At 47.6% G+C, this 12,709-nt stretch overlaps 1 long non-coding RNA gene across 1 annotated transcript in view; it reads left to right on the forward strand.

Annotated features, from left to right (window-relative positions):
- Positions 1 to 7,305: 7,305 nt before the first annotated feature.
- LOC147117075 (uncharacterized) overlaps positions 7,306 to 12,709 on the forward strand; it is a 42,690-nt gene continuing 37,286 nt past the window's right edge. The window contains exon 1 of the long non-coding RNA XR_015078276.1: positions 7,306 to 7,432. This is a non-coding gene — a long non-coding RNA (uncharacterized LOC147117075). The remainder of the gene's footprint in view (positions 7,433 to 12,709) is intronic.

Raw genomic sequence — 12,709 nt, forward strand, 5'->3', positions numbered from 1 at the left:
AAGGCTGCAGGTGGTTTGCAGCGGGCGATTTAAAAGTTGTTGGTTGCAGACTGTGAGTGGGGGGAGGGGTCCACCGTATGCTAGTGTGACACTCTTAAGGTGGCACTGAAAATCCAACCCTAGCAGGACGGCAGCGCAAAGACGGGGCAGGACTAGCAGTTTAAATTTTTGATATTCAGTGCCCCCTACTGACAGGGTCACCACACAGTAGCCGCTGATGTCCATTGACTGGGACTTGGACGCCATAGAAATGCGATGGTGCGTTGGCAGAATCGTGAGGGAGTGGCTACGTACCGTGTTGGGGTGGACGAAACTCTCTGTGCTCCCGCTGTCGATCAGGCAACTGGTGGCGCGGCCGTTTACCGCGATATCCATCATGGAGCTGGATAGATGGTGAGGGTGGCCTTGATCCAGCGTCACGGAGGCCAGTATGTGGCTTAGTGAGTCACTATAGTCATCCGCCGAGACGGTGGTCGGTTCCGGTGACGAAATGGCGGTTGAGTGCGTTGGATACGATGGCGGCGGATGCCATGCGGCCGGGGGTACACAAAATGGCGGATAAGATGGCTGCTCCCACGGCCCGCACGCTGCGCTGCTGGCTGGCTTCCCCTTGCAGGCGTTAGCGTAATGGCCTTTCTTCCCGCAGCCCGAGCAGGTAGCTGTCTTAGCTGGGCAGTGCGCTCTGGGATGTTTTAACTGGCCACAGAAATAGCATTTTTGGGCCTGGTTACTGGGCATCGAAGCAGTTCTTACCGGAGGCTGCTGTCTCGGTTGGGTCGCTGCAGCGGTTGGTGCCGGGGGCGGCGGTCCCGTGTCCCACGGTTTCGATTGCCATGTCTCGGCGCCGTTACGGGGGTATGCCTCGAGGTTTCGGTGGGCCTCCTCTAACGAGAGCGCAAGGGCAATGGCCGTCTTCAGGTCGGGTTCCTTGCTTTCTAGCAGTCTCTGCCGGGTGTGGTCTGACTGGAGGCCCCTGACGAAGGCATCACAGGCGAGTCCCTGCGCGTGCTCCACAGCCGTTACCGCTTTACAATCGCAGTCTCTGCAGAGTGCCAGTAGCGCCCGTGCAAATGCCCCTACCGATTCTCCCGGTTGCTGCCTGCGGGATCCCAAGAGGTGTCGGGCGTAAATTGTGTTCACTGGGCGCGTATATTGCCCTTTTAGTAGCTCGAGGGCCGCCACGTACGTATTAGAGTCCCGGATTAGCATATATACTTGATGGCTCACCTGGGCGGTCAAAATTTTCAGTTTGTGATCCTCCTCTGTAACCTGTGAGATTGCGAGGAAGGATTCAAAGCAGCTCAGCCAGTGTTCAAACTTGGCTGATGCACCCACATCTTGAGGGTCGAGGTCCAGGCGTGGTGGTCTGAGGGCTCTCAGCAATGTCTGCTGTATCCGTTGCTGTTGTTGCTCCTCAGGTGTCGCCATTTAACTTTTAGCTAATAAAATTGATACGCTTATCAATTACTTCATAAAAGGTGATGAGTCGAAGAAGAGATGATGAGTCGAAAGAAGAGATGAATAAGGCTTTTATTAGCTAAGAAGAGACCATGCTTCTTCGTGAGTGACTGAACAAGTCTGAACGAAACCCACACAGTGGTGGGTGGAGTCAGCTGAGGCATGCCTCCATACACAGCGCCACCCAGAGGTGGCAATATACAATACAGTGGTTTACCACAGTCCCAACATAACTATGTAACATCCCTCTTTCCCAACTGTAATGAAATCTGTTTCTCTTGATCCTGTATTCGTTTTGCACTCATCTATATTACCCTCCCCCACTGTGTATAGTTTCACTTCCTCTTTCCCGACTAACCTGGGAGGTTCCAGGTCTTGGCTCTTGGCTCCACCCCTGACTTCTCTTACATAAAGATCCCAGGATCTGTATGACTCATTCCTGTGAACCAGTCGGCGTGTTGAGATGTTAGCCCTGATCTTAGTAATTAAAAGCCAACTTGTTTAAGTCTATAACTTCTAGTTTTGTGGTTATTGAAGGCCCATCAATTTTAATCACTAAAGAATACTAGGATGGATCGACTCCTAAAACCAGAGCGTCTGGACTTGGATCCACATTCTGCTGAAGCATCAAATCAATTTGGACACTGGCTCAAATGCTTCGAACTCTTCGCGGGGGCCTCATCCGGGACGCCACCTCTTACACGGAGGCCATCACTATCCTGAAGGCCCAATACTAGAGGCCGGTAAACGAAGTGTACACCAGACATCTGCTGGCTACATGCAGGCAGCGACCAGAGGAATCAATGGACGATTTCTTACAGGGCCTAAAGGACCTGGTCCAGGACTGTAACTGCAAGGCCGTGACGGCCAATGCATACTCTGACGAATTGGTCCGCGATTCCTTCATCACGGGCCTCAAATCGAATTATATCCGGCAGAGACTGCTGGAGAAGGAGGTCCTGGACTTAAAAAAGGCAGTGGCCACTGCGTGATCGCTGGACGTGGCCCAGAAAAACTCTGACTCTTATTCTTCCGGCCATGCGGCCCTCACCGCCTCGTGCGCGCCGAGGGGGCCGCCATCTTGGAATCAGCCATCTTCCCCATCCAGGTCTCAGACCAGCTCTACGCCGCCGGAGTCCCCACACAGAAGTTCACCCAGGAGTCCTACTACAGCGGCAATGTCTCGAGGCCCGAAATGCTACTTCTGCGGCCAGGCCAAGCACCCCAGACAACGATGCCCAGCGAAGGACGCTACATGCTTCAAATGTAAGAAAAAGGGGCATTTTAGCAAAGTCTGCAGGGGGAATCTGATTTCCAACTCCGTCACCGCTTCGTGCGTGCCGTGCGGGCCGCCATCTTGGGATCTGCCATCTTTTCCCGACTCAACGGCCGCCCAGGGCCCAACAGTGGCTTCGATCACGGATCAATCCAGGCCACACCCGTTGACAAAATCCATGATGGACATACAGGTAAACGGGAATTTAATGAAATGTTTAATTGACTGTGGGAGTACCGAGAGTTTTATCCACCCTAGCCTGGTACGGCGGCACTCATTAACGGTAACCCCTACACGGAGCAGAATTGCTATGGCTGCTAAGCCCCACACTTCGGACATTTTGGGCTATTGTGTGGTAACACTGACTGTAAAAGGCACGGACTACAAGGATTTTAAACTCCTCGTGATGCCAGAACTCTGTGTTAATGTAATCTTGGGCCTGGACTTCCAGTGCCACCACGAAAGTGTCACGCTAGCATATGGCGGGTCCCAGCCGCCACTCACAGTCTGTGGCCTATCAACCTTAAAAATCAGCCCGCCCTCTTTATTCGCTAATCTCGCTCTGAACTGTAGGCCCATAGCGACCAAAAGTAGACGGTACAGCCTGGAAGACAGACACTTTATCAAGGCGGAAGTGGACAGACTCCTGCGGGAAGGCATTATTGAATGCAGTACCAGCCCGTGGCGTGCCCAAGTAGTCATAGTTAAAAATAGAAAAAAGAAACGGATGGTAATTGACTACAGCCAGACTGTTAATATTTATACCCAGCTGGACGCCTACCCTTTACCCCGCATATCAGAAATGGTCAACCAGATTGCGCAATAACGATTCTTCTCGACTATCGACCTCAAATCCGCGTATCACCAGCTCCCCATTAGAATGGAGGACCGCCCATACACCGCCTTCGAGGCGAACGAGCGCCTCTACCATTTTCTCAGAGTGCCCTTCGGGGTAACAAATGGGGTCTCGGTCTTCCAACGTGAGATGGACCGCATGGTTGACGAGAATAAACTACAAGCTACCTACCCCTATCTGGACAATGTCACTATCTGCGGGCACAACCAGCAAGACCACGATCTAAATCTTGCGAGATTTTTAAAAACTGCCCTAAAGCTGAATCTAACCTACAACGAAGACAAATGTGTCTTCAACACAACCCGTCTCTGTATCCTCGGCTGTGTGGTGGAAGATGGGGTAATTGGACCGGACCCTGACCGATTACGCCCCCTAAAGGAACTGCCCCTGCCACACAACCCCAAAGCTTTAAAAAGGTGCCTGGGATTTTTTTCGTATTATGCCCAATGGGTGCCCAATTACTCTGATAAGGCCCGACCCCTCATTAAATCGACGTCCTTCCCACTATCAGCTGAAGCTCGGGAGGCTTTCACCAGTATTAAACAGGACATTGAAAGGGCTGCAGTGTGTGCAGTGGATGAATGCATTCCCTTTCAAGTCGAAAGCGATGCGTCAGACTTTGCCTTAGCTGCGACCCTCAATCAGGCTGGGAGACCTGTGGCCTTCTTCTCCCGAACCCTTCAGGGACCTGAAATCAGGCACTCTTCTGTCGAGAAGGAGGCACGGGCTATAGTGGAGGCAGTGCGGCACTGGAGACACTACCTAGCCAGCAAACGTTTCACCCTGCTCACCGACCAGCGGTCGGTGGCTTTCATGTTTAATAACAAACAAAGGGGGAAAATCAAGAATGACAAAATACTCAGGTGGAGGATCGAACTATCCACGTTCGACTATGATATTATGTACAGGCTGGGAGCCCTTAATGAACCCCCAGACGCCCTATCGCGGGGAATGTGTGCCAGCATTCATACGGACAAATTACAGGGTCTCCACAACGACCTCTGTCACCCAGGGGTCACCCAACTATACCATTTTATAAAGTCCCGCAATCTGCCCCACTCCATCGAGGAGGTCAGGGCAATGACCAGAGCCTGCCGCATCTGTGCGGAATGCAAGCCTCGTTTCTACAGGCCTGACCGTGCACACCTTATCAAATCCACACGGCCATTCGAGCGCCTAAGTCTGGACTTCAAGGGACCCCTTCCCTCTGCCGACCGTAACGTATACTTCCTCAATATCATTGATGAATATTCCCGCTTCCCCTTCGCCATTCCCTGCCCAGACATGACCAGTGCCACGGTCATCAAGTGTCTCTGTAATCTATTCTGCATGTTTGGCATGCCGAACTACATACACAGCGATAGGGGGACGTCATTCATGAGTGGCGAGCTGCGCCAGTTCTTGCTCTCGAAGGGGATAGCCACTAGCAGAACCACTAGCTACAACCCCCGGGGTAATGGGCAAGTGGAAAGGGAGAATGCTACTGTTTGGAAGGCTGTCACGTTGGCCTTAAAGTCAAAAGGCCTTCCGACCTCCCGCTGGCAGGAAGTCCTCCCAGACGTGCTCCACTCCATAAGGTCTCTGTTATGTACTGCCACTAATGCTACCCCTCACGAAAAGATGTTCGTTTTCCCCCGGAAATCCACCTCGGGCATATCTCTACCCGCGTGGCTGACGTCTCCGGGGACAGTACTATTGCGGAAGCATGTGAGAGGCCATAAAATGGACCCCCTTGTGGAAAAGGTACAGCTCCTCCATGCAAACCCTCAGTACGCCTATATCGAATACTCTGACGGGCTAGAGGACACTGTTTCCATAAAAGACCTCGCTCCCTCGGGGAGCGGAGAGAACGATGGGAGACTACCCGATGAAGACCTACACTACAAAGAGACAGGACGCCCAGAGGTATCAATACCCAACTTTAACCTGGAGGACACTGCAGATAACCTGGAAGACACTGCAGAGGCCCGGACAGCGGAGGAACCAGAATCCACTCCCCTAGAGGCACCCCAACCGGCTTTGCGCCAATCACTGAGAACTGCAAAACCTCCTGACAGACTCACTTATACCAACTTTTAAGAAACATCACCCCGATGGACTAAATCTATAGAAGGGGTGAATGTAATGAAATCTGTTTGTCTTGATCCTGTGTTCATTTTGCACTCATGTATATTACCCTCCCCCACTGTGTATAGTTTCACTTCCTCTTTCCCGACTAACCTGGGAGCTTCCAGGTCTTGGCTCTTGGCTCCGCCCCTGACTTCTCTTACATAAAGATCCCAGGATCTGTATGACTCATTCCTGTGAACCAGTCGGCGTGTTGAGATGTTAGCTCTGATCTTAGTGATTAAAAGCCAACTTGTTTAAGTCTATAACTTCTAGTTTTGTGGTTATTGAAGGCCCATCACCAACGAAACTAATTACATCAATTTTCTATTTTACAATGTTTCCAGTTGAATAACGTTAACAAAATACAGAACGTGAGCTTTATTTGCTCAATTTATATACAGATATTTGTCCATGTTGTTTTACTGTTCTGTGCGAATTATAATTGTCTTTATAATTATTCGCGATACCGCTCAGGTGGTTGTATGTTACTCCTCCATCTTGTGGACTTGGCTGTAACTATTCTTTTCTGCGGTGTTTTGGTGTGTTCTTTTCTTGTTGCCGCTGCTGTCGTGTTTGGCTCTGGAGAGTGCATGTTTGTAGTTGTTGTATTTGAGGTGTTTGTTTCTGGCGTTATATTGTTTTCCGTGTCTGGTACCCTAACTGCTGTTAATGTTGTCTGCTGTTTGACAGCTTCAGGTGAGGGTCTGATATGGATCCTGTTTCGCCTGTATTGGTTTCCAGGTTCTGTCTCTACCAAGTAAGATCTTGGAGATCAGCTTTTCCAATAACCTTGGCTGGACTCCATGTTCTCAACAACGGATCTTGTATATGCACTGATTGCCCATTTAGCAGCTCCGGTAGTGGTTTGGCATGCTTGTTATAGTGTGTACTCCCCGTAGCTTGTGTTTCCATCAGCTTCTGCCGAACATCCTCTTGGTCCTCGGGAGGATATACCTTTGCTGGTAGAGTTGTTTTGTATTTTCTACCGTTTAGTAGTTCTGCTGGTGATTTCGAGTCTGCTCTCAAAGGTGTCGATCTGATTGCCAAAAGGGCGAAGTCTTGGTCTTCTCCCATCTCCTTGCTTTTAATGAGAGCTCTTTTGACTGTTTGGATCTGTCTTTCAATAAATCCGTGTCCCCTTGGGTAATGTGGGGATGAGGTAATTATTTTAAATCCGTATTTTCCAGCCAGTGCTCTGAATTCGCTGGAGGTGAATTGTGTCCCATTGTCGCAGATGACCTTCTCTGGGATGCCCTGTTCTGCGAATAAGTTTTTCGCAATTTTTGTGATTGTTGTGGCTCTCATGTCGTTTATCCTTTTGACAAAGGGAAATTTTGAGTAGTAGTCTGCTACTATGATGTACCACTCCTGGTTGCACAGGAACAGATCTGTTCCGACCGTGTGCCATGGTCTCGGGGGTACTTCCATTTGAATCATCTCCTCCTTCTGCTGTGTGTTTCGGTATTTCTGGCATATGCAGCATGTGGAGACCATTTGTTCTATGCTTTTGTACATGCCTATCCAGTACACAGCTGACCTGGCTCTTAGTTTATGTAGCCAAGTGGGAAAATGCAGTGAATATTTAAGTCCACTAGATGGCGCGGTTCATTTTCCCCTTTAGAATTTGAGAAAAGGGTTATGGGTAAGGCCATGTGATGCCAAAGGAACCTCCCCTTTCTTCACAGCCTCCATTTTCTAGATCCAGCGTGGGGGGTGTGCTCAGGAGAGTTGGGGTGAATATGACTTTTTAAATGAACTTAGTCTGCGTAAAGTACAACTAAAACAGCATTTAGTGCAGCCAGACATAGTTTTAAAGTGATATTGTTTCCCAAATCACTCGATATCACGGGGATGCTTGTAGATTGTCCCACCATGTGCTGGTGTTAACCTTTGTTAAAATTGTTGTTGAGCCCTTGGGGCTACGTTTCGAACGAGTTTAATACTTTCTGTTTGCTTGTAAGAGGTGACAAGTGATAACGGGACATACGAATGTATGGTATGATATGTTTTGTTTTGTATAATGATTGTTAGTTAATTAACTGCCTTCACCTGTGGTTTGCCTCATGTTCTGTTTTGCAGCAAGCCACTGCCGTATTTTGTCGACTGTATTTTATGTATTTACAATTTCATCCTAAACCTAGACCCAAGTTATTAATACAGAATAAAAAAAACCCAAAAACGAAAGTTCGTGTCCTGTGCTGCTCCATTTCGCCAGGCTACATTTACATTTCTCAATCCCCATATGGCCTTGGTGTATTAAGCGGAGAAGTTCTGTTTGCATCGTTTTTGGTATTATGATTCTTGAGCCAGCAAGGATAACACCGTCCTCCACTGAGATGTCGCCTCTGATTGTCCAGTACTGTCGGATTTGGTTTTGGACCTGCTGGATCTTCTCCAGCCACCCCTGTATTACCTGTTGCATGAGTAGTAGCAACTCCTCTTCTTTACCAGTCTCCTCTTGAATTTGGCTAAGCTTTGTGGGAGTAACATTTACGAGGTGGTGTATTTTTACTGTCAGGCTCTTCATCTCGTGTTTTTCGTGTGGTGACAATCGAGACAATGCGTCTGCCAGTGCCATTTCTTTCCCTGGCCGGTATTTTAATTCGAAGTCGTAACTTTGGAGTCTTAACAGTAACCTTTGCAGTCTTGCTGGGGCCTTGCTTAGGTTTTTCTTGTAAATTTGTTCGAGTGGACGATGGTCACTCTCTACCTCGAATTTTCTTCCATATAAGTAGGTGTGGAACTTTTCACATCCGTATACTGCTGCCAATAGCTCTCTTTCGATGTTTGCGTATCTTGTCTCTGCTGATGTCAATGCCTTCGATGCGAAAGCTATTGGTTTTCCTTCCTGCACGAGGGCTGCCCCTAGCCCCCTGGTAGAGGCATCTACCTGTAGGGTGACAGGTTTTTTTCTATCGTAATAAGACAGGCTGGTTTTTTTACATAATAATTCCTTTAGGTGTTTGAAGTTCCTCTCATGAGATTCTGACCATTGGTATTCGGTGTCTTCTTTTAGTAATTCTCTTAGGTTCGCTGTGTAGTCTGACATGTTCGGGATGAAAGAGCTCATATACTGGACCAAGCCGAGGTAGCTTCTCAGCTCCTTCTTGTCGTTTGGAGGTTTCATCTCTGCTATCGCCTCGACCTTTTCGGGATTAGGCTTGACACCCTCCGGTGTGTAGATCATGCCACAAAATTTGCATTTCGTACTTTTAACGATGCACTTCTCGGCGTTCAGCTTGATGCCAGCCGTTCTGGTGCGCTCCATGGCCTTGTGCAAGTGCACGTCGTGGTCTCTTTCATTTGATCCATAAACTTGGATGTCATCAGCGATTCCAATGGCTCCTTCACAGCCTTTGTATGTTTCATCTATCTTTTGTTGGAAGATGTCTTGGCTGACTTTCAACCCGAATGGCAGCCGCAGGAATTTATAACACCCCAATGGTGTATTAAAAGTCGTCAGGTTAGTTGATTCTTCATCCAGTTTTACGTTCCAGTAGCCGTTTCTGGCATCCAGTTTGGAGAAGACTTTGGCTCCTGCCAGTGCTGGTGTGATTCCTCTAATGTTGGTGTGGGGTAGTGGTCCTGCTTTATTGCCTGGTTTAAGTCTTTGGGGTCCAGACAGATTCTGAGCCGCCCGTTCGGCTTTTCCCGTACCACAATCGAGTTTACCCAGTCTGTGGGTTCAGTGACCTTTGCGATTATTTCTTTCTCTTCCATTTCTTTTAGTTCGGTGTATAATTTTTCTTTTAGCTTGATGGGTATTTTTCTTGGAGCGTGAATGACGGGTTTTACCTCTGCATCTATTGTTATATGGTACTTGAACTCCCCGAAGCATCCTACAGTGTCATCAAAACATTCTGGATACATGTCCATCAAATGTTTCGTGTCCATGATTTGTGGACGATTCTCCAGTGGGGTGTTGCTGTCGACTTTCAGTGATGTTTTTGTTAGTTCGTGGTTTACCGAGATTAACCCCAGCTTCTCGCAGCTGTTTAATCCCAGGATCGCCGGTCCCTCGGAGTCGGTCACATAGAACATGCAGTTGATGTTTCTGCTTTTGTGTGTTCCTTTTATATAAGTTGTTCCGAGTTGTCTGATCTCGCTCCCCCCATACGCTGTCAGCGTGACGTTGTTTGCTTTTAAACATCCTCTTTTCGGGTATCTATCTTCACCCAAGTTTTCGGGGAAGATCCTCTGGTATAGCCCCAGTGGAAGGATGTTGCACTGAGTTCCTGTGTCCAACTTTACTTTTAGATTGACGGTTGTGGGCTGTCCTTCGATCCTCTTTTTAATCTGGATGATAGTGTGCCATTCTTTCTTTGGGGTGCTTTCCGCTCTGGACGTTTCGTGTAAGAGAACCTTTATGGTTTCAATGTTCAGAGCTTTGTCGTACCCGCAGTCTTCGTCATCTTGCTCACCCATGGTATGGATTTTGTTTCTCTTTTGTTGGTTCTGCTGCCCACCTCTGCTTTTGGTGTGTAGCCCCTCTCTTTTAGCTCTGCACATCTTTTGCCAGTGGTTTGCTTTACCACACGTGTTGCAGCTTGTTCCATACGCTGGGCATTTTCTTCTGTCTGTGTAGTCGTGTTTTCTTCCGCAGTTTCTACACGTATTCTTCCCGCTGTCATATACTTGTTTTTGTGTGCTGTGCTTTTCGCGCACTGCATCTACTCTGTGATCCGGTTCGGGAGTTGTCCGCACGTCAGCTGTATGAGTATTCAACGTTTTCATCTGTTGTTTTGTGGCTTCGTGAGCCCTCGCTGTATCTATGGCTTCTGATATTCCGAGCTTTTCTTTTCCTATTAGTTCTTTTTGCACTTCTGTATGTGCTGATCCCCATATTAATTGGTCTACCAGCCTTTCTTCTAGTTCAGTAAACTTGCATTTGCTGGCTTCGTTTTTTAATCTCATCAGGAAATTGTCAGCCGCTTCACCAGGTTCCTGTCTTAAGCTTTGGAATTTATACCTGTTTATGCGATGGTTTGATTTAGGCTCGAGATGGTTACTGAACTTTTCATAAATCTCCGTAGGGTTCGTTTTATCCTCTTCAGATAAACTCCAGCTGTTATAGAGATCTAAGCCTTTTTCTCCCACCCACAGTAGAATGTAGCTGACTTTTTCCTCGGAGGAGGAGCCTTTCAGGAAACTTTTAAATGTAAGCTCGCATTTTTGCTTAAATTTCCGGAAAGCTTCCACAATATCGTCGGCTTCCCAGTTCATGATGGGGAGCATATTCGCGGTCAGTGCATTGGACGCCGCCATTTTAGCTGCCCGTACGATTCGCAGTTACAACGCTGCAGAGTTTACTTTTAAATTTCTTTCTTCAATCTGATATCGTTTTTATTTGCGTAAGTTTTACTCACTTATACCGCTGCCACCATGTTATGTCTTCTAGCGCTTGTAGTGCTTTGTAAAGACGACTCTGGACTCGGTAGTTTGTAATTATAACTACTGTTTTATTTGTGTTGTAATGGCTGCGCACTACTTTCCCAGCATCGTAGTGCTGCTACACTTGATTTGAGTGTTAGTACACTTGTACAATGTAGTCCCAACATAACTATGTAACACATCCCAATAATAGTAGATAATCAAGGGGCAAAAGGGAGGGAGGAATTTAAAACAATCACTATCACTGGAGAAAAAGTACTAGACAAACTAATGGGACTAAAGGCTGACACGTCCCCTGGACCTGATGGCCTGCATCCTAGGGTCTTAAATGAAGTGACTGCAGAGATATTGGATGCATTGGTTGTAACCTTCCAAAATTCCCTAGATTCTGGAAAGGTCCCAGCGGATTGTAAAACCGCAAATGTAACGATCCTATTCGAGAAAGGAGGGAGACAGAAAGCAGGAAACTATAGACCAGTTAGCCTAACATCTGAATATTGGGAAAATGCTGGAATCCATTATTAAGAGAGTAGTAGCAGGACATTTAGAAAATCATAATACAATCAAGCAGAGTCAATATGGTTTTCTGAAAGGGAAATCGTGTTTGACAAATTTATTAGAGTTCTTTGAGGATATAATGAGCAGGGTGGATCAAGGGGAACCAGTTGATGTAGTGTATTTGGATTTCCAAAAGGCATTCGATAAGGTGCCACATAAAAGGTTACTGCACAAGGTAAGAGCTCATGGTGTTGGGGGTAATATATTAGCATGGATAGAGGATTGGAACAGAAAACAGAGTCGGGATAAATGGGTCATTTTCAGTTGGCAAACTGTAACTAGTGGGGTGCCACAGGGATCAGTGCTGGGGCCTCAACTATTTACAATCTATATTAATGGCTTGGACGAAGGGACCGAGTGTACGGTAGCCAAATTTGCTGACGATACAAAGGTAGGTGGGAAAGCAAGTTGTGAGGAGGACACTTAAAGCCGCGATGTTGCCGACGCTCAGAGGGCGGGTTTAGAGGCGGGTCAGAGGCTAAAGTCATTTTGATTGATGGCGGGTTCCACACCTGCCGTCATCCCGCCTCCACACAAACTTCCCAAGTGTCGGGTCCCTGATTTGCGAATGGACTCGATACCTAGCAGCGGGAAATGGATAAAAGGCCTATTTACAGATACTTGTGAGCAGTTTTCAGGGTCTTTTTCGATTTTCCAGCATTTGGGTCGGGTTTTACAATGCCCGGACAACACGCCAGTTAAGTGTGGCGTGTTATGAGTCTGGTCTGATGTTTGTGAAAAGATGACAGCTGCAGAAGTGGTATCAAGGATGCAATGTTGCACATGGTGAGTTTCAGAGCAAAGAAAACATTGGTTACTGCATTTTTAATACATATACAGATTTCTTTAGCTTACAAGTTTTTAAATCCAACTGTATGCCCAGTGCCACTTCATTGGGAGAACCTCTCTCACCATTGACAGATCGCTTCTGTCATCTCACCTGCAACTGCCATCTATTCCAGCAACATCGGAGCCAATGAAACAATCAGACCTTGGTCCCCCGAATCCTCCCACAATTATCCCCAACACCAACATTGTTGTATCCGTGTGTTAATGGAGAC

Source organism: Somniosus microcephalus, chromosome 5, assembly GCF_052327205.1.
Source record: "Somniosus microcephalus isolate GS21.2 chromosome 5, FLI_Smic_1.0, whole genome shotgun sequence".
Taxonomy (NCBI): domain Eukaryota; kingdom Metazoa; phylum Chordata; class Chondrichthyes; order Squaliformes; family Somniosidae; genus Somniosus; species Somniosus microcephalus.